Below are 21962 nucleotides of genomic sequence, written 5' to 3'. Positions count from 1 at the left end.
CCAGACACGGAGCAAATTTGCATACTCCACACAGACCCAAAGGCAGAATTGAACCCGAGTCCCTGGTGCTGTGATGCGGCAATGTTAACCACTGTGCCACCGTGCCACTCCAAAGGAAATGCCCCGTAATTTGAATAATGGTTTCCCGACCCACTGTAGGCCCCGTCCATTAAAGAGCCTGTCAACGCTACAAAATAAATGAGAAAATGTTCTGACTGTCTGCTACGATGTTGAAACGGGAAGTGGACTTCCTCTTAAAAGAGGAACAGCACCCTGTCATTTGCTATTTAAAAGTTGGTACATTTTGTTCACAAAATGGTCTCTCTAGTGTATATGACACACCCAATGGGGATTTTACCATCTCCCTTTTCTTCGCCCCAATGCGAAGTGTGACATCTCTTTGGCGGAATTTTAGTTCTGAAGCTATGCTTGGAAACCAAGTGAGTCCCCCTGGGATGGATGGACTGGTGCTGCTGGAAAAAGGAACTCTGCTTACTGTAAGATGATGGGCTGGTTTCTCTTCTAGAGCCTACACTGCCAGTTCCTCAGAGCTGTGCAAAAAGATTTAAATATAGTAAAAGCAAGATACTGCAGAAGCCAGAGATCCGAATAAAAACAGAAAAGTGGGGTGGGGGGTGGTGGGGGGGGGGGGGGGGGGGGGGGGGGGGGTAGCTGGAAAGACTCAACTGGTCTGGCAGCATCTATGGAGGGAGAAATGGAGTTAACGTTCTGAGTCAAATATAACTCTTCTTCAGAACTGAAGAAGTCACAGCAAACTGAATCATAGAATCCCACAGTACAGAAGGAGGCCATCTGGCCCATTGAGTCTGCACTGACCACAATCCCACCCAGGCCCTATCTCCATAACCCCACACATGCACCCTAGCTAGTCCCCCTGACACTAAAAGGGCAATTTAGCATGGTCAATCTACCTGACCGACACATCTTTGGAACGTGGGAGGAAATTGGAGCACCCGGAGGAAACCTACACAGACATGGGGAGAATGTGCAGACTCTGCACAGACAGTGACCCAAACTGGGAATTGAACTCGGGTCCCTGGCGCTGTGAGGCAGCAGTGCTAACAACTGAGCCACTGTGCCCTTTGAACTGTCGCTACTGTTGTAATGTAAAAAAAAGCAGCAGTTTATGCATTGCAAGCCCCCATAGATGTGACATGACGGTGCTCAGATAATTTGATATTTCCATGATGGTGGTTGAGGGTAAATATTGGGTCACAACACCACAGGACAACCTCACCTGCTCTGTGTTGAATTAGTGCCATGGGATTTTTTTTACATTCAACTGAAAGGACAGGTAGTGCATTAGTTATCCAAAAATCAGCGCTTCTGATAGTGCAGCACTCCTTCAGTCCTGTATTTTTGCATCAACCTAGATTTGGACTTGGGACTTGACTCAGAACCAGCAGACTCAGGGGTCACAGTGAGCCACAGTGACACTATTTTAATATAACTAATATGACAATACATGGTGTGCCACACTAAGGTAAATAGAACATCCCAGCCTTAGAAGTTGACAGTTGCATTGTTTAAAGAAAGATGGCTTCAATCGCACTGGCTCCATGGAATAGATTTTTATCTTCAACTTTTGGACAGTAACCTTGCGGGCTGAATCACCTTCTCATCAGAGAACCTGCCTCATTTATTTTTATATTCATTTGTGGGACATGGGCGTCGCTGGCTGGCCAGCATTTATTGCCCATCCCTAGATGCCCTTGAACGGAACGGTTTGCTCGGCCATTTCAGAGGGCAGTTGACAGTCAACCACATTGCTGTGGCTCTGGAGTCACATGTAGGCCAGACCAGGTAAGGACGACAGATTTCCTTCCCTAAAGGACATTAGTGAACCAGATGGGTTTTTCCAACAATCGACAGTGGTTTCATGGTCATCAGTAGATTCTTAATTCCAGATATCTTTTATTGAATTCAAATTCCACCAGTTGCTGAGGTGGGATTCGAATCCAGGTCCTCAGAATATTAGCTGAATTTCTGGATTAATAATCCAGCGATAATACCATTAGGCTATTGCCTCCACATTATATTGCCACCCCATTTACATAGCACTGAAATCAAATGAATGACATTTTTTCACTACAGCATACTGAACTGCTCTGACAGATTAATAATGAGGCACTGAGGTCAAAGGCCTTCCAGCACGTGTCTGTTCCCATTTTCCTCATTGTGAATGAAGTGGCCTTAGGTTAGGAGAAGACTAGGGGACACAATCGTTTTCACCATTGCTACTTCTGTACCTCGGGAGATAATTAGCAAAGTGCTAGAAATTTGAAAGGTGCAGACATTAAAATGGAAGAGCCTTGATATCTGTTTGTCTTTGAGACAATGCTTTTGATTTGATTTGATTTGATTTATTATTATCACATGTATTGGGATACAGTGAAAAGTATTGTTTCTTGCACACTATACAGACAAAGCATACCGTACATTTGAGAAGGAACTCATAGCTAGGATGGAGATGAAGATCAACTTAATGCAAGTTAAGTCCATTCAGAAGTCTGATAGCAGCAGGGAGGGAGCTGTTCTTAAGTCAGTTGGTACATGACTTTAGACTTTTGTATCTTTTTCCCAACAGAAGAAGGTGGAAGAGAGAATGTCTGGGTGCATGGGGTCCTTAATTATGCTGACTGCTTTTCTGAGGGAAGTGTCGACAAAGTCAATGGATGGGAGGCTGGTTTGCTTGATGGATTGGTCTACATTGATGACCTTTTGTAGTTCCTTGCGATCTTGGGCAGAGCAGGAGCCATACCAAACTGTGATACAACCAGAAAGAATGTTTTCTATAGTGCATCTGTAAAAGTTGGTGAGAGTTGTAACTGACATATCAAATTCCCTTCGTCTTCTGAGAAATGAGAGGTGCTGGTGGGTTTTCTTAACTATAGTGTCAGCATGGGAAGACCAGAACAGGTTGTTGGTGATTTGGACACCTATAAACTTGACTTATAACTTATAAGATTCTTATAAAAACTTATAACATTCCTTTAATGCAATAAAATGTCCCAAGACATGCACAAGAGGGGTATAAATTAAGAAATGAGTCACATAAGGCAATATTAGGGTAGCTGGTCAAACATTTGTTCAAATGGGTATGTTTTAAGGAATATCTTACAGGAAGAAAGTGAGTAAAAGACTTGGAGAAGTTGAAGGAGGGAGTTCTAGGCTTTAGGATATCAGGCAGCTGAAGGAACAGCTACCAATGGTGCTCAAGAGACCAGGATTGGAAAAGTGTAGACATCTCAGAGCTATGTGGGGTTGGAGGAGAATGAGGAAGCTTTTAGGCTGTGGGGAGATTTGAAAAGAAGAATGAGTATGAAAATCTAGGTATTACTTGACGTGAAGTCAGTGAGTAGAGGGATGGTAAATGAATGGACTTTGGTGTGAGTCAGGACTTGGGCCCAGAAATTTGGATGACTTTAATTAATCATCGATCCCTACAGCACAGAAGAAGGCCATTCGGTTCATCGAGTTTGTACTGACCACAATCCCACCAAGGCCCTATCCCCTAACCCCGCACATTTACCCTGCTAATCCCCCTGACATTTAGCATGGCCAATCAATCTGACCCGCACATCTTTGGTCTGTGGGGGGAAATCGGAGCACCCGGAGGAAATCCACGCAGACACAGGGAGGATGTGCAAACTCCACAGAGACAGTGACCTGAGGCCGGAATTGAACATCGGCCCCTGGCACTGCAAGGCTGCAGTGTTAACCACTGTGCCACCCTAGACAGAGACTAGCAAGGTATGCGTTGGATTAGTTAAGGCTAGACGTAACAAAGACTAGGGTAAGATTTTCTGGAGAAGATGAGCTGGGAGAGGGGAATATTTTGGCAACATTATGGAGGTGTAAGTGGACAAGCAGACAGAAACTTGAGCCAAAGTTTTCGAGTTCTTGTGCCCCTTGCAGTTGCACACCAGCCTCAGTAGGGGAAAATTTACCCTATGACAAATGGGCTTGCTTATGATTGTGTGAAAGTGGCCAGATGTGGCAGCCATGCGTCCTTATTCAAGGTGCAGCTGTTTTTGATGGAAGTGCTTCTTGCTGGCACATCATATCACGAAACCTGAGGCAGCTAACTTTGCAAAATGATGATTGATGTGTGCAGCTGCAAAGGAGCAGCACATTGCAGACTCAATGCGTCAGATGGTAATCTGTTTTGCTCGTTTTCAGTTTCTCTCCTTCACCTCCCCTTGCTCCTCTTCACTTTAAGCTTCGACGCTGGTTACATGTGAATTGGCCCAATCACTTATTTCACTCGCTGTGAGATTGATTAAAAAGTGAAGGAGAATCAGTGAAATTGACTTCCTGGTTTGCTGTCTCTGAGAATACTTCAATGTGATTGGCTGCTCATACAGCTTGATGGACACACTTGCATTGGCCCTTCTTCGACTCGGCCCATCGAGACATCTCTGCCATTCAATCACGGCTGATTTTTTTTCTCATCCCCATTCTCCTGCCTTTTCCCCATAATCCCTGATCCCATTATCAATCAAGAACCTATCTATCCATCTCTGTCTTAAAGACACTCAAATGACCTGGCCTCCACAGCTTTCTGCGGCAAAGAGTACTACAGAGTCACCACTCTCTGGCTGAAGAAATTCCTCCTCTTCTCTATTTTAAAGGATTGTCCCTTTAGCTTGAGGTTGTGCCCTCTGGTTCTAGTTTTTCCCACTAGTGGAAACATCCTCTCCATGTTCACTCTATCCAGGCCTCGCAGTATCCTATAAGCTTCAATAAGATCCCCTCTCATCCTTCTAATCTCCAACAAGTCCATATCATTCCCAAGACCATATCACTTTTGTGTCCAATAAAGGAGAGCAAAACCAATCCATATCCCTGTGGAATGCCACCAGTAGTCCAGGGATCATCCCTTTATTCCCATTCTTTCTTTCCTACCCTACATGTACCTCTGTATATATTTGACACATTTCTCTTATTTCTCTTAATCCTCGTACCTTATTGTTGCTGTGACTTTTGGGGGTCATAGAACATAGAACATTGAAAAACTACAGCACAAACAGGCCCTTCGGCCCATAACTTGTGCCGAACATATCCCTACCTACTAGGCTTATCTATGACTCTCTATCTTACTAAGTCCCATGTACTTGTAACTTTTTGACTCACAGGAGATGGTTGCAGGAAACCCAGAAGCCACAGCACTGATGTGAGGGGTGGGGTTTCCGATCCTGGGACAGGGAAGGGATGTTTGATTCCTCACACTGGATTTGGGAGTTGGAGATTGGATGCCAGAATGGTGGGGGTAGGGGCGGCGGGGAGAGGGGGGGTTGCAGACTTGCTCGGGGGGGAGGTGAAAATGGAAGAAGAAGGAACAGTTGGAAAGGTCAGGGGTGGAATGTCCAATTACGTTTGGTTGGTGAGTCAGATATGCTAGATTGAATGGCTGAGAGAAAAGGCACCTACTTCCAGCACACAGCAGCCCTTTAGCTGCTGGGTTTCCCAAAGATGAGGAAAACCAGCCAGAGTAACATCTGAGATAATGGATGAATAGGAGGCACAAAGCATTATTATAATATTTCAATTGCCAGCTCACCTCAAATCATAGAATCCTACAATGCAGCAGGAGGCTGTTTGGCCCATTGGGTCTGCACCGATCTAAACCCCACGTATCTACCCCGCTCATCAACTGAACCTGCACATGTTTTGACTATGGGAAGGAACCTGAGCACCCAGAGGAAACCCGTGCAGACACAGGGAGAATGTGCAAACTCCACACAGACAATCACCTGAGGCCAAAATTGAACCCTAGTCCCTGGCACTGTGAGACATCAGTGCTAACCACTGTGCCACTGTGCCCCTGGGCACTGACTGGCTATCCTGTCTCATCTCACTTCTGTTAAATCTCGAAGTGGGTTAGTTAAGGTCAGGGTTCTGATTCGTAACACTTTAACCTCTTCATAGAATTATCAAATTTCTACAGTGCAGAAGGAGGTCATTCGGCCCATCGAGTGTGCTTTGACTCGCCAATAGAGCATCCCACCCAGGCCCTATCCCTGTAACCCCACAGATTTACCTCCACTAATCCTCCTAACCTACACATCTTTGGACAGTGGGAGGAAACCGTAGCACCTGGAGGAAACCCATGCAGACATGGGGAGAACATGCAGACTCCACACAGACAGTGACCAAGGCTAGAATTGAACCCCGGTCCCCTGGCGCTGTGAGGCAGCAGTGCTAACCACTGTGCCACCTTGCTGCCCAATCTTATCTGATCTAAATGCATTTTGTGGAGTTGAAATCTCCTTTTGATCTGCTTGATGCTTTATCTACCTGACAATGTTCCCCTCATTCTAATGTAAAATCCTCGCAAACAACACTGCTCATTTGCTACATATTTTTAAGTTGCATAAAAATGTCCCTTAACTACAAATAAAGAACTCCAAAACTTGCGTGCTTGTGGGTTCTTTCATTCATTTTGTTTGACCTCCCCGATAGCAATGCTGGGTCTTGACTCCCCACAAGCAATGCGACCGGAGATCAGTTAGCACTGCTGTTATGATCCCTCAGAGATTAATAACTTTTAAAAGCAATGGATTTCCCAGACAGGTGGCAAGATTTCACTTTTTAAGACTGACTGAAACCAAGATCAAACATTAATTCATAGGAAGCTGCTACATCAAACTGAAGAAAAATGTTTGGTTCACGTGATGTTACAATCATTGGCCAGATCCCCAAGTCATTGATAGGATTCACTTAGGGACCATTAACACTTTGTTCAGACAAAATTTGAGATTTAAGACACTTCAGGCGGGATTTTACGACCTCGCTCGGGCGGGGCTCATAAAATCCTGCCCAACGCCACCTGCGAGCCTACAGTGGTGGTAAAATTCCCGACTTCCTCAATGAAGAAAGTCACACGATTCCATGGGCGGGGTTTTCTGCACTCCCCCAAAACTGGATAATCTTGCTCAAACGAACCTTTGCATGGTTCCCCCCATCACCCTTCCCCCACCCCTCCATCCCCCCCTCCCCCACGCCAGCCCTGCCCGCTATGATTCCCATGGATCTCTCAACAACTCTTCCAAACATCAGTGATACTGTGAGCGAACCTATCTCATTGAAACCTGGTCACTCTCTCAGAAAGGTTTCCAATTTTCATCTTCAAAGATCTCGCTTGGAATTCGCTCCAACGCAGACGACTTCAACAATGGCTCCATCTCACCTTCTGGGATTTCATTCTCCTGGATTCCTGAGTACATTCAAACACCAACTCACAAGCACAAGTTTGCTCTTTATCTACACCAGGCCGAACATCATTGCTCCAAGGGGTACCTTTGACCCCAGGGACCCAATATTCACAGTCACCAACCTTCTGCTGCCTTCTTGGATAGTCAGGGCTTCTCCTGAACCCTCTTAATGGCCAGATTCAAACAAAATCAATAACAGCCCATCTCCATGGTTTTGTTCCCCTGAATTCCTGTGTATAAACCCAAGCAACAAATAGAGATACAACTTCAAGTCATTGACTGTGCTGAGTAGAAAACTAGAGCTCTAAGTGGGTTGGGGGCAGGGAGTGGAAGGGGGGGTCCATAATGACACTCTTCAACTGCCAGGGCCTCCCTGAATCATCTTTCCTAATGTCTGCTCCCTGCAGCATCTACTCTAATTTGAAGGCTATATCTATTTAGAATCATAAACTCCCATCAGTGCAGAAGGAGGCCATCTGGCCCATTGAATCTGCACCGACCCAATTCCCACCCAGGCCCTATCCCCGGAATCATCCTGCAAATCTCCTGTCATTAAGGGACAATTTAGCATGGCCAATCCACCTAAATATCCCACCTTTTCGACTGTGGGAGGAAACTGGAGCACCCTGAGGAAACCCACGCAGTCACGGGGAAAATGTGCAAACTCCACACAGACAGTGACCCAAGCCGGGAATTGAACCCAGGTCCCTCACGCCATGAGGCAGCAGCGCTAACCACTGTGCCACACTGCCATCTCTCTGATCCTCTCTTTTTTCTTAACTTACTTAGGAACTGTTTCTGTCCCCTGTCTTTGTTCCTTATCTGGGACTTGCTCCCCATATTCATGGTGGCACAATGGTTAGCACTGCTGCCTCACAGTTTCAGGGTCCTGGATTGAATTCCTGGCTTGGGTCACTGTCTGTGCAGAGTTTGCAAGTTCACCCTGTATCTGCATGGGTTTCCTCCAGGTGCTCCAATTTCCTTCCACAGTCTAAAGATGTGCGGGTTAGGTGCATCAGTCATGATAAATTGCGGGCGGCACGGTAGCACAGTGGTTAGCATTGCTGCTTCACAGCTCCAGGGACCTGGGTTCAATTCACGGCTTGGGTCACTGTCTGTGTGGAGTTTGCACATTCTCCTTGTGTCTGTGTGGGTTTCCTTCGGGTGCTCCGGTTTCCTCCCACAGTCCAACCCTGAGTTAGTTTGATTGGTTAAGCTAAAATTGCCCCTTAGTGTCCTGAGATGTACAGGTTAGAGGGATGAATGGGTAAAATATATAGGGATAAGGGGTTAGGGCTTGGGTGGGATTGTGGTTGGTACAGACTCGATGGGCCGAATGGCCTCTTTCTGTACTGTAGGGTTTCTATGATTCTATCAAATTGCCCCTTAGTGTCCTGGGATGCGTAGGTTAATGGAATTAGCGAGGTAAATATGTGGGATTACGGGGACAGGGTCCAGCTGGAATTGTTGTTGGTGTGGACTCGATTGGCTGAATGGTCTCTTCTGCACTGTAGGGACTCTCTGATTGTTGATGATTCTTCCTGTTCCCCTTCCTGGCCCTTTTTTGGGACACTTGTTAGTTATGGAGCGCCACATTTGGTCAACTGACCCCAATCTTTCCATGCCCTTCTGCTCTCACCTGTACACACAGGCTCACGGGACAGGCTCTGCTCCCGAAGAACGCTAACGTGCAGAACTGTACACAGAAGGTTCCACAGAAGGTTCTGGAATTCCTGTAACGCAAAAGGCTAAAGGTGATTACAAAGAAAAACTTGAACCTCAATTAAACTTTTGTATAACATCTATAAAAAACATTGTGCAATGATGCGCTGCAGCTCACATTGCATGCCAAGCAACCTAAGGGTGCACCTAGTAATAAAGGAAGAAAATGTTCATCATTAATATCAGCATTTCATTCCCATGCATTTTTATGTTGCAATAGTGCCATGTACATTGGGTGTAGCTTGATTTACCTTGTCAAAACCTGCCTGCTACTTTCCTTGGCAAATGTTCTGATTTCTAATCTGCCTCACTTGATTCTTCCAGATAATGCTCCTGCTCCAGAATGAGTTCCCTGTTTCCTTCTCCATCTCACCCTCCCACCAACTAACGTGCTCTGACGTGCCACAGCACTGCAAGTCAAGGTGCCAGGAGTACAAAATGTGCGCCAAGGTGAGCAAGTGAGAAAGATGAATGCAAATGAGAAGGTATGGCTTAGATAAAAATGGAAGCGTCTTACAAAAGATTCTTTATTCCTAGGTTGCCACAGAGAATGGGAAGATGTTTCCCCTGAACGCGATGGTAATAATTCTTGGCATTAAGGGTAGGTGCGCTGCAGGGGTTCAAGACCGGCAGACTATGTTAAATAATGATGTGGGCAAGCACAGATAATTACTGCAATATGAAGAGTTGGCATGCATATTTAGTTTGAATAATTATCACATGTTGAGCAATAGGAAGCTATGTAAATAAGTAAGTTGTCAACTTTTGGTTAAATCTTCTGTCACCTCTCCTGTGTTCTCCCATGTAGTAGACAATTTTGGTCTTAAATTTTAATAATGTTCTTTCAGAATCATAGGATCCCCACAGTGCAGAAGGAAGCCACTCGGCCCATCGAGCCTGCACCAACAACAGCCTCACCCAGGACCTATCTCTGTGGCCCAGCGTATTTACCCTGCTAATCCCCCCAACACTAAGGGAAATTTAGCATGGCCAATCAACGTAACCCGCATATCTTTGGACCATGAGAGGAAACCCTCGCAGGCAGGGGAAGAATATGCAAACTCCACACAGACAGTGACTCGAGGCTAGAATTAAACCCTGGTGCTGTGAGGCAGCAGTTCTAACCACTGTTCCACCGTCCCGTCCATAATGTCCAAAGAGAATTAGTTTTTCTGCCTAAGTTTTACATTAATTAATTCTAACTATAAAGACACCAATAGTACATTCTAACTCACTTTATTCTATCACAACTGCCTATTTAAATCACTGGTTTAAGAATGAACAGGCTATTCTTCATGGGTCTGGGTTGCTATAGCAACTCAGGATTGCAGGAACTCTGGTCTTTATCACAATGGAGGTGATTCCAGAACTCAGCTGACCCGGGAGTGAACGGCCACACAGGGACTCCGGCTCAGGAAATTGGAATTTAGTGGAGCCCATGAGTTAACGGAGGATCATGGCCTGTGATTTCCAAAGGTAAGCACTCTATAAGCACCACTGACATTGGATTATGGATTTACCCCAATAACATTTAACAACAGCAAAAGCACAGATGAAAAACTGTCTGGTTTCTCCCCTCCTTCAGAACGGAGAAAAATTGTTAAATTGGGCGGCACAGTGGCACAGTGGTTAGCACTGCTGCCTCACAGTGCCAGGGGCCAGGGTTCAATTCTAGCCTCAGGTGACTGTCTGTGTGGAGTTTGCACATTCTCCCCATGTCTGCGTGGGTTTCCTCTCAGTGCTCCGGATTCCTCTCACAGTCCTAAGATGTGCAGGTTAAGTTGATTGGCCATGATTATTTGCCCCTTAGCGTCAGAGGGATTAGAAGGGCAAATATGTGGAGTTACGGGGATAGGGCCTGAATGGGATTGTTGTCCGTGCAGACTCGATGGGCCGAATGGCCTCATTCTACTCTGTAGATTCTATGAAATCTATTGCCGTCAATTCCCGCTATCAATCCACCTCTCCCTTCTGAATGTATCAGATTGGGCTAGAGTTCAAATCCTTGGCCATTGGTATTCACCTCCATGGGCACTGGCACTAGTGCTGGCAACATTTTCATATTTCACCCAAGTGAGAGAACATCAACAGTGCCAGCGGGCGTTAAACCCAATTAACATAGCCAATTTACTGTTAAAATAGTGGACAAATTAATTTCATTCTGATGCACAAAATATTCATGTATCTTTTTTTTTCATTTTTTCATGGAACATGTGCATCTCTAGATCAGCATTTGTTATCCATTCTTAAATGCCCTTCAACTGAGTGGCTTGCTAAGTCATATTTAAGAGTCAATGACATTTGCTGTGGATCTAGAGCCACATGTAAGCTAGACTGCGTAAGGATGGCAGATTTCCTTCCCTAAAGGGACAATAGTGAACCAGATGGGTTTTACAATAATCGACAATGGTTTCCTAGACTTTTAATTCCATATTTTTATTGAATTCAAGTTCCACCATCTGGAGCATTACTGAGGCCTGAAAATGAATTTTGTTGACCCTCAGGACTCCTGGTTCAGGCCCACTCAGACTTGCCCCACAGTGTCTGCACTTGGAATATAGTGTTCAATTCTAGTCGCCACACTATCACAAAGGCTTTGGAGAGGGTACAAAAAAGATTTATCAGGATGTTGCCTGGTATGGAGGGCATTAGCTATGAGGAAAGGTTGGAGAAACTTGGTTTGTTCTCACTGGGATGACGGAGGTTCAGGAACGACCTGATAGAAGTTTGCAAGATTATGATGGGCATGGACAGAATGGATAGTCAGAAGCTTTTTCCCAGGGTAGAGATGTCAATTACTAGGGGGCATAGGTTTACTCGGCAGGAGGCAAGATTTAAAGGAAATATATGAAGCAAGGTTTTTACACAGAGAGTGGTGGGTGCCTGGAACTTGCTGTCGGGGGAGGTAATGGAAGCAGGTAAGATACTGACTACTAAGGGGTGTCTTGACAAATACATGAATAGGTTGGGAATAAAGGAATATGGTCTCCAAAAGAGGTTTTAGTCCAGTTGGGCAGAATGGTGCAGGCTTGGAGGGCCGAAGGGCCAATTCCTGCGCTGTAATTTTCTTTGTTCTTTAGTGGGAGGTGAAGGCCTAGGGGTACTATCACTGGACTATTAAATTCAAAAACTCAGCTCTAGGGACCCAGGTTCGAATCCCAACACAGCAGCTGGAATATAAAAAAAAATCTGGTATTAAGAATCCACTGATGTCCATGAAACCATTGTCGAACGTAGGAAAAACCCATCTGGTTCACTAATGCCCTTTAGAGAAAGAAATCTACCACCCTTAGCTGGTCTGGCCTACATGTGACTCCAGATCCACAGCAATGTGGTTGACTCTCAACTGCCTTCAGGCAACTAGGGATGGGCAGTAAATGTTGGCTGGTCAGTGACGCCCATGTCTCAACTCATGAATCAAGAAAAGAGTCTCACCACTATCTGCAAGTCTTTTGTTTGATTTTGCTCTTGCAAATTATCATATAAATAAGATAAGTTTATGATTAGATCTTGCCTTCGCATGCATGCTTATCTCTCAGAGCTGACAAGAGAAATTATCCAGTTCAATCGTGTTTAGCTATGCAGCACAGAAAAATGACCAGCAAACACCAGTGCTCCTTTTTGATAATGGCAGACCTTCAGTCGTGTTCCTGGCCCACAACAGGCTTGTTCATTCTTGTCTCACGCTAAAGACATAGAAACGTTTGAGTGACCAAAGATCTTTCTATGGCTGTCAAAACATAATGGTGCAGAATGATTTTTTTTTGCAACAGCCACAACAGCTTGCATTTCTGTCACCATTTTTAACAGAATAAAATGTCTCCAAGCTGCTTCCCGGAGTATTATAAAACAAAATATGACACTGAACCACATGAGGAGATATTAAATCAGATGACAAAAAACTTGCTGAAGGACGTGACTTTAAGGAACGACTTCAAAAAGGAATGTGAGGCACAGAGGCTTAGAAAAGGAATCCCAGGACTGAGGGTCCAGGCACAACCACAGTGGAACAATTCCAACAGGGATCATAGAAACATAGAATAGAATCCCTACAGTGCAGAGCAGGGCTATTCGGCCCATCAAGCCTGCACCAACTCTCCAAAGAATATTTTACCCAGGCCCTATCCCCATAACCATATCTGATCTCTCTAAACTACACACCTTGGGACACAGGAACATTTTAGTATGGCCAATCAAACTAACCCACACATCTTTTGACTGGGAAGAAACTGGAGTACCCGGAGGAAACCCACACAAGCACAGGGAGAATGCGCAAACTCCACACAAACTTTCCTCCAAGGCCAGAATTGAAGGTAAAGTTAAACTAATGTTTATTTATTAGTCACAAGGAGGCTTATGTGAGCACTGCAATGAAGTTACTGTGCAAATCCCCTAGTCGCCTATTTGGGGACACTGTGGGAGAACTTAGTATGGCCAATGCACCTTAACAGCATGTCCTTTGGGCTACGGGAGGAAACCAGAGCACCCGAAGCAAACCCATGCAGATGTGGGGAGACTCTGTATACACAGTGACCCAAGCGGGAACTGAATCCAGGTCTCTGGCGCTGTGAGACAGCAGTGTTCAAGAGATCAGTGTTAGATAAGTACAGATGTCTTGGAGCGATGTGAAGTTGGAGTAGATTACAGAGATTGGGGGTGGGGGGAGTTGTGAAGCGAAGTGGGGTGGGGGGGAGTTGTGAAGCGAAGTGGGGTGGGGGTGTTGTGGTTGAGGACTGAAAACAAGGATGAGAATTTGAAAACGAAGGATTCCCATTGCTTAACTGGGCGCCAATACAGGTCGATGACCACAGGGATGGACGTAAGGACATAGGCGACACTGAAGACGTTAGCCTGGACTTTTCTATTGAATGTTATGGGTTTTTCACATTGCTTGAGTTCAAAATGAAACGCTGCTTGACTGGAGAATTTGAAGAACTCACAAAAAAATGGCTGCAATACTCAACGGGTTAGTCAGCATCTGTGAAGACAGTAAAATAGCTAGCCTTTCAGGTCAATGTTCAATTGATACGTATGTTCTGGTTTATAGGATCATAAAATCCCTATAGTGTAGAAGGAGGCCATTCGACCCATCAAATCCTCACCGGCCACAATCCCACCCAGGTCCTATACTCATAACCCTTTATATTTACCCTGCTAGTCCCCCTGACACCAGGGTTAATTTAGCATGGCCAATCCACCTAACCCGCACATCTTCAGATAGTGGGAGGAAACCGGAGCACCCGGAGGAAACCCATGCAGACACGGGGAGAACATGCAGACTCTGCACAGAAAATGACCCGAGGCCGGATTTGAACCTGGGTCCCTGGCGCTGTGAGGCAGCAGAGCTAACCATGGTGCCAGCGTACCGCCCCCAGAATTTGTTTAGTTTTATTTTAGCACTTGATGAATGGGCAGTGCTTCTAGGCAGGTAGTTCTTATTTTGTCAAACTGTGATCTTTCCTGACCATTTCCTCAGTGACCTTGGTGGGTTTTTTTTGAATGATTTCACTAGTGTGGAACAGGAAAATCCAGTCAGGACTCATACAGCGTCTCTTTCTCTTCTTTGTCATTTACTTGGCAGAAGCATCCTGAAAAAGATGCAAAATCCTTCTTTATGCCTTAAACTTGATCTGACATCGTGGACAGGTAGCTGCCAGGGAGGGGCTAAAACAGGGAGAGCAAATATGGCACAGATTAGGTGCGAGATCCCAGAAATTGGCATACACCATGCCAATTCAATACACCATTCAACCAGAGCAAGAGGGGGAATGCGTTGGAAGATAAGTGTGCCCAAAGGACTTCTGCTGAATGTGGTCCTGTACGTTTTACGTTGTACGCTGGTTCAGTCGAGCCCCTCCTTCTCGTACAAAATAAATTTGACACACTTGAGTTAACTTCTTTTACAGTCATCATGTAACAGCACTTCCTTTGAACACATAATCTAGTCAAATTACTGGAGGGACTGAAGCACATGCCAAGAAATGAGCTAATGCTTTATGAAAATAAATCAAGTTTCCTTTAAGTCACAGAAGGTGGAATAAAAGACCACAAAAATATCCGTAAGTGGAACTTTGATGATGCTTAGTCAGGATCGGGTGTGTCACTCCCTAGCTTGTTCAAACACAGTAATTTAACTCCTTGCCTTCAATAGGAGATGATTTCGCTGATAGCAGCTGATGGCAACATACATGTTAATAGAAGATATTCAAAGGAGATGTTAGCCTACTGAACCTATTCCACATGTAAAGGGAATCAAATTCTCAATTACCAACCCCTCTCATTGCTTCTCACATATCCTCAACGAGTGGTTTTGGTTGACTGTTTCGTAATGTTGGTAGCACAGTAACTCAGTGGTTAGCACTGCTGTGTCACAGCATCAGGAACCCAGGTTCAACCCTGGTCTCGGGTCACTGTCTGTGAGGAGTTTGCACATTCTGCCCGTGTCTGCGTGATTTTCCTCCAGGTGCTCCGGTTTCCTCCCTCAGTCTAAAAGATTTGCTGGTTAAGTGGATTCGCCATGCTAAATTCGCCCTCAGTGTACCTAAACAGGTGCCAGATTATGTCAACCAGGGGATTTTCACAGTAACTTCATTGTAGTGTATATGTAAGCCTACTTGTGACACTAATAAAATAATAATGTTGATCGTGTAGCAAGATTAACTATAGTGTTATGTATCTTATATAGAAACTAAGCATGCTGGAATCTTACATACAGACCTTCAAACAAAGCATTAAAAAGCCAACACCATAGTTCAGCTCCCAGCTTCCAGTGGCTTCTATGTTTACTTTGCTAAGAGTCAATGTCCAGACTTAACCAATCAAGCACGGTAAACAGCAATCAGTTACCAGACTCATGTAATCAAATACAGAACATTTGGTCACTACACACACCTTGCTGATAGCCTATTCCATGATGGTCAATTTAAAATTCATTCTGTTAGAGCAACAGAAGGGACATATTTACAAGTCATACCAGAACAGTACCAGCTCTTGTTATAGTTATTGAAGAGTAATTCGCACTCCCTGAGAAACTAGGTGTGTGCTACCAGTGACACCTTAAATTAATCAACAACAAGGTGCATTTGTACAAAACATTTAACAAAGTCAAATATCCTGAGGTGCTTCACAGGACTGTTCTCAAATAAATTTGCATAAGGAGCTATAATTGGTACATTGTATCATAAAAGATGAGTGTACATGCTCCTATTAGCTATTTGAGTGTACACTTTATGGAAGGGTTAATAATCACACTAGATTGAATATCACGTAAGCTGCTGCGAAAAGAAAGGTCTTCTTATAAAAGTCTTCACAGATAAGCACCAGATTCATTAAATCATATATCTGGAACTAGAAAAAGGGAGTGATATCCACAGACACAAGCTGGGACAATGATAACTTGCAGCAATGATGGATTAAGTCATCTTACATGATTAAGTCTTCACACCGATTGGATATTAAAATTAAGCAAGAGTAAGGTGTTTGTGATTGGTTTTAATGTCCGAATGATGTAACCTTCATCAATGACTCTGAGTAGATAAACATAACTCTTCCACCATGATTGTTATATGCTAATTACTTGTAATTAATTGGAACTATAATTGCTTGTTTATTTCTGAATTCTACACTCTGGCTAGTTACAGAATGTGACCTGTGACTTTATAGGGTCCGAGCTATATACCTTGAATAAAACAGTTGTTTGAGAGACCTCAGTGACTTGGTCTGGTTACCTGAAGGGTAAATTTGCGATCAGTTGAAAGGCTGACATCAAAGTGCAACACTTTAGGAAGAGGTTGTCATGATGTTTACTTGGATTCTGGGTCCCCAGCCCTTCTTCAAGGGCAGCACAGTGGTTAGCACTGCTGTCTCACAGTGCCAAGGACTGGGTTCAATTCCGGCCTTGGGTCACTGTCTGTGTGGAGCTTGCACATCCTCCCATGTCTGCTTGGATTTCCTCCGAGTGCACTGGAATCCTCCAACACTCCAAAAACGTGTAGGTTAGATGGTTTGGCCATGCTAAATTGCCCCTTAGTGTCCCAAGATATATAGGTTAGATGGACAAGTGTGGTAAATGTGTATGAATACGGGGAAAGGGCTGGTGGGTGAGCCTGGGGAAGATGCTCTTTCAGCAAATTGGTGTAGACTCCATGGGCTGAAAAGCCTCCTTCTGCACTGCCGGGTTTCTATGGTTCAAAGGTGAGAGATCATTTTGAGGAGGACAATCAAAGTTTCAAGACTCCATCATTCTCAATGTTGTTCTATTACAGTCAGGAGCTGTTTTTGTAAAAGCCTAGCTGGAAACTATGGCCTCTGTGATTCAGCTTTTGGGTATTTTGTTCACGAAAATATACTTTATTTGCACAAACTTTTAAGTACATTACACAACCATTCAAATCTGTTATTACATAAAGTGCAATGGAATTCAATTCTTTTCGCTACCATATGTGGTATTCTGCAAGTCGGGCACCTCAGTGATATTTATAGTGTATCTTACATGTCAAACATGCAGCTGTTTGACACAGTTTTCAGACCCTCCATGTATTCACAAAATCATAGAATCCTGACAGTGCAGAAGAAGGCCATTCGGCCCATCAAATCTACACCACCCACAATCCCACCCAGGTCCTATCCCTGTAACTCCACGTATTTATCCTTCTAATCCCCTCACACTAAGGGGCAATTTAGCATGGCCAATCAACCTAACCCTCACATCTTTGGACTATGGGATGAAATTGGAGCACCCAGAGAAAACCTATGCAGCCACGGGAGAAAGTGCAAACTCCATACAGACAGTGACCCAAGGTCAGGATTCAACCTGGGTCCCTGACGTTGTGAGACAGCAGTGCTAACCATTGTGCCACTGTGTGTACGGTAAGTAGTCTCACAACACCAGGTTAAAGACCAACAGGTTTATTTAGTAACACAAGCCATTAGCTTTTGGAGCTAGTGGCTCTGAAAGCTAGTGGCTTGTACTACCAAATAAACCTGTTGGACTTTAGCTTGGTGTTGTGAGACTTCTTACTGTGTTTACCCCAGTCCAATGCCAGCAGCTCCATGCCACTGTGTGTACTCCAGTGTGAGGACATTAGACAAAGGCCTTTCCACATTGAGCTTTTGAGGCTGTTGCACTAATTTCATCGACCAGCACAAGTTCCGAAATATTAGACTATAATTTATACTTATTCATAACTTTGTAAAAGTGCCTTGCTAAACATTTTCATTTGAAAATTACAGAAAGTATAATGAAGTCCAACTTTTCTCCATATAGCATGTTCTACACTGAAGTGCCTCAATATAATTTTGATGCTTTTGATATTCATAATGTACAAACTACGCCAGGCATAGAAGTTGAGGGTTTCTACACAGTTTCCAGACCCTTGGCCTACCTTGGCTGAAAGGCCTTAGTTAGTGACCTTTCTTCCATTGCTTTTTTGCAGTGCCTATCCCAATCTTGAGTGTATCCATCAGCACTTACTCCTGGACATTGGGATGTGCCAGTCTGCAACAAACAGTCAAGGGCAATCCTTTGAGCTAGAGGAGCAGCATGGTTAGGGCATGCATCTTTCACCGAGGTAATGATCTTCCAGTTGATGTTTGTCTCGGAGTGCGTGCCTGGGAACAGCTCTGTACTCTGAACAGAGTACAGAGACCCGCATCAAGGAGCTCCGAGGGATGAACCTCAACAAAAATAACAGGTCTCCAGATCTTCTTTGCAAAGGCACATTTCGGATGGAGGTGGACAATGGTCTCTTGCCCACCAGGTTCACCTTAAGGGAAGCATGGGGAGCGACAGGGGCCTTCCTTACCACCATCCTCCTTGGTACTTGAATTGATTTGATTTGATTGATTATTGTCACATGTTTTGGGATACAGTGAAGAGTATTGTTTCTTGCATGCCATACAGACAAAGCATATCATTCATAGAGTACATAGGGGAGAAGGAAAGGAGAAGGTGCAGATAGAGTGTTGCAGTTGCCAATAGGGTGTGGAGAAAGAGCAGCTTAATATGTGATAGGATCATTGAAAAGTCTGATGGCAGGAGGGAAGAAGCTGTTCTTGAGTCAGTTCGTATGTGACCTCAAACTTTTGTATATTTTTCCCAATGGAAATAGATGGAAGAGAGTATGTCCAGGGTGCCTGGGGTCCTGGATGATGCTGGCTGCTTTCCCGAGAAGCAGGAAGTGTAAATGGAGTCAATGGATTGGGAGACTGGTTTGAGTGATGGACTGGGCTACGTTCACAATCCTTTAGAGCTTCTTGCGGTCTGGGTCAGAGCAGGAGTCCTGCCAAGCTGTGAAAGTTAGGACAATGAGGCATTCTACCAAATGATTCTGACACATTTAGATGCAAAAGGGACACATCTGGTCTTACTGATGAGTCTCAGTCATTTCACATATGAAGGAAAGAGCCATGTTGCCTGCAAGTATGCTCAGGACCAATTGCTAATCACTTTACATTCACAGCCACAGTACAATCAGCTGCCTAGCTCTTCCTAACACACCTGACGAAGGGGCAGCGCTCCAAAAGCTAGTGGCGTTTGCTACCAAATAAACCTGTTGGACTTTAACCTGGTGTTGTGAGACTTTTTACTGTGTTTAGCCCAGTCCAACGCCAGCATCCCCACATCATAGCTGTGTATGATCATAAGAAACTGTGCAAGGTACTAACCAACATTCACTGCAGGAGAGCAGCCATAGCTGCCAGCTTTCATACTCTCGTCTGCATTAACCTGGGAACACAGATCGAGCAAGTTACACAATGAACAAGTGAAACACTCCCACTGTTACTTCCTGTTGGAGAATCTTTAATCAGATAAGAAAACTGAAGGAAAAGAACAGCTTGAACTGACAGTCATGCAAATTTGGGAAACAAATGAACATTAAGAATTAACCACAAATTGCTTGACGCAGTTCAGCCTGAATGTTTTAATTCTGCTCTGGCTTCATACAGCTTTACTGAAGTTTGAGACAAGGTAATTAGGGCATGTGGATAACATAGCATGCATGGGAGGAGCAAAAAGAAAGCTATTCATCCCAGCAAGCCCATTGATTCCTTCATGGGTTTTATCCTCTCTAGCTCGCAGATAGACTCTGCATAGTCGCTGCCTGACTCCCTCTCCCTCTCCATCAATTCCTTCATGGGTTTTATCCTCTCTAGCTCGCAGATAGACTCTGCATAGTCGCTGCCTGACTCCCTCTCCCTCTCCATCAATTCCTTCATGGGTTTTATCCTCTCTAGCTCACAGATAGACTCTGCATAGTCGCTGCCTGACTCCCTCTCCACCAGCCAGGAATCAAATAAAGCATCAAAGTCAAACCTTCCACCCTAGTCATCAATCCTTGGCCAGTTGCATAAGACTTCGCAGCTGTTCAAGAACCATCATGTTCTCTTCATTGTGCGAGCATCTCTGCCTTCTCCAGCACATTATCTACCCCCTCCCTTCCCAACCCTTCTGTGTTACTTAGGCATTAAGCAACACCCATTAATTGCTTCCATTCAGAGTCTGTCAAACACATTACCAGACCAAACAGTGAGAAAAAACCATCCATATTTGAAGTGCTTTGTTGCTTTCTTCTTATATCCTGAAATTCTGTGATCCCATCAAGTTAAGTTGACCATTTCATAGAATAGAATCTCTCCAGTGCAGGAAGAGGCCATTCAGCCCAACCAACTCTTCAACAGAGCATCTTATCCAGGCCCCATCCCCATAACCCCTTGTATTTACTCCACCCATCCCCCTAACCTATGGATCAATGGGACACTAAGGGGCAATTTAGCATGACCAGTCCTAACCTGCATGTCTTGAGACTGTGGGAGGAAACTGGAGCACCTAGAGGTACCCGCGGACACGGGGAGAATGCGCAAACTCCACACAGACAGTAATCTGAGGCTGGGATTGAACATGGGTCCCTGGTGCTGTGAGGCAGCAGGTTCGAAAACATTCCTTGACGGTAACGTTGGCTGCTGGGTGCCACCGTGCCGCCCACATTTCTATCTGCGCAAACTGTTCCTCTCGGTATTTTAAAGAGGTGAAGGATTTTAAATCAACCCACAAAGGGCGAGGGAGGGTTGGGATTGTGAGGGGAGCAGTGGGGGGGAGGGGGGGGAGGCGGGAGTGGAGGGTTTGGAGAATTAAGTTATCAAATCTATGAAACTGAAACCCAAACCACTGCGAATGTGCCCACTTTCACCTGAACCACAATCTCGTCCTTGAGGAGCTTGAGCTTCAGAGAAGAGAGTCAAGGGTGAGTTAACCCAGCCCCGTTCCTCAGATTTTGGGAGCCACTTAGATTTGAGGCTGGTTAGCCAGATTTAGCAAAGATTCAGGATCTAGGAGAAATGGCAGCTGCTGGATCCCATGGGTAAGTGGGCCAAGAGCCACAGATGTGTGTTCACTGATACCTCACAGGAAATGTTCTACGTTAATTGACCCATCCCTCACTCCCTCGCTTCCCTAAGGTCTGCTCACCACTATGCCTCGATCTTGCTGCTAGGTCATGAGACACTCCCTGCACCCCTACATGCCTTGACCTCTCCAGAGAACAACCGGTCTGTGGCCTTCCATTGTAGGCCTTTCGCACCCGGTGAAAATAAAGAGTATAAACTGGGAAATAGGAAGACTGTAGAAACTCTTTTCTTCCTTTTGGGGGTCAGCAGTCAGTTTGCCTCTCTAATCCAGGGAAAAATGTAATGATGCACATTTGCAGAATTCATTCAAAATGCAAAAGGTGTTGGTAAGAAAACCTATACAGAGGCCAGCAGCCCACCTGGTTACCCTAACTCCATCCTTGTCTTCTGCCTAAGAGAGAACTCACCTCCTGGGGTGATTGCCAACTTTCAGTCCCATTTGGTTCTCCCAAGCCAGGTGATCCTCTTCTGCTGTATTGCTCTTAAAGGGACAATCACCACAGTCCTCCTCCTTTCATTCATAAACTCTAACCACTTCCCTCCCCCTTTAACTCCTTTGTACAATCTTCAGTAACTAAGTTACTCAATCCTAAGTTC

General features: G+C 44.8%; 1 long non-coding RNA gene across 1 annotated transcript; it reads right to left on the bottom strand.

The window, feature by feature from the left end:
• Positions 1–3056: 3056 nt before the first annotated feature.
• LOC145346962 (uncharacterized) lies at positions 3057–9357 on the bottom strand. Its single transcript, XR_013887744.1, has 3 exons — positions 9212–9357; positions 8878–8971; positions 3057–4291 (listed from the first exon to the last, which is right to left on the bottom strand). It is a non-coding gene; the product is annotated as an uncharacterized LOC145346962 (long non-coding RNA).
• Positions 9358–21962: the final 12605 nt, after the last annotated feature.

This window comes from Carcharhinus amblyrhynchos, chromosome 8 (genome assembly GCF_965287045.1).
Source record: "Carcharhinus amblyrhynchos chromosome 8, sCarAmb.v2.hapA, whole genome shotgun sequence".
NCBI classification, from domain to species: Eukaryota; Metazoa; Chordata; class Chondrichthyes; order Carcharhiniformes; family Carcharhinidae; genus Carcharhinus; species Carcharhinus amblyrhynchos.
This window is presented reverse-complemented; position numbering and strand designations above follow the sequence as displayed.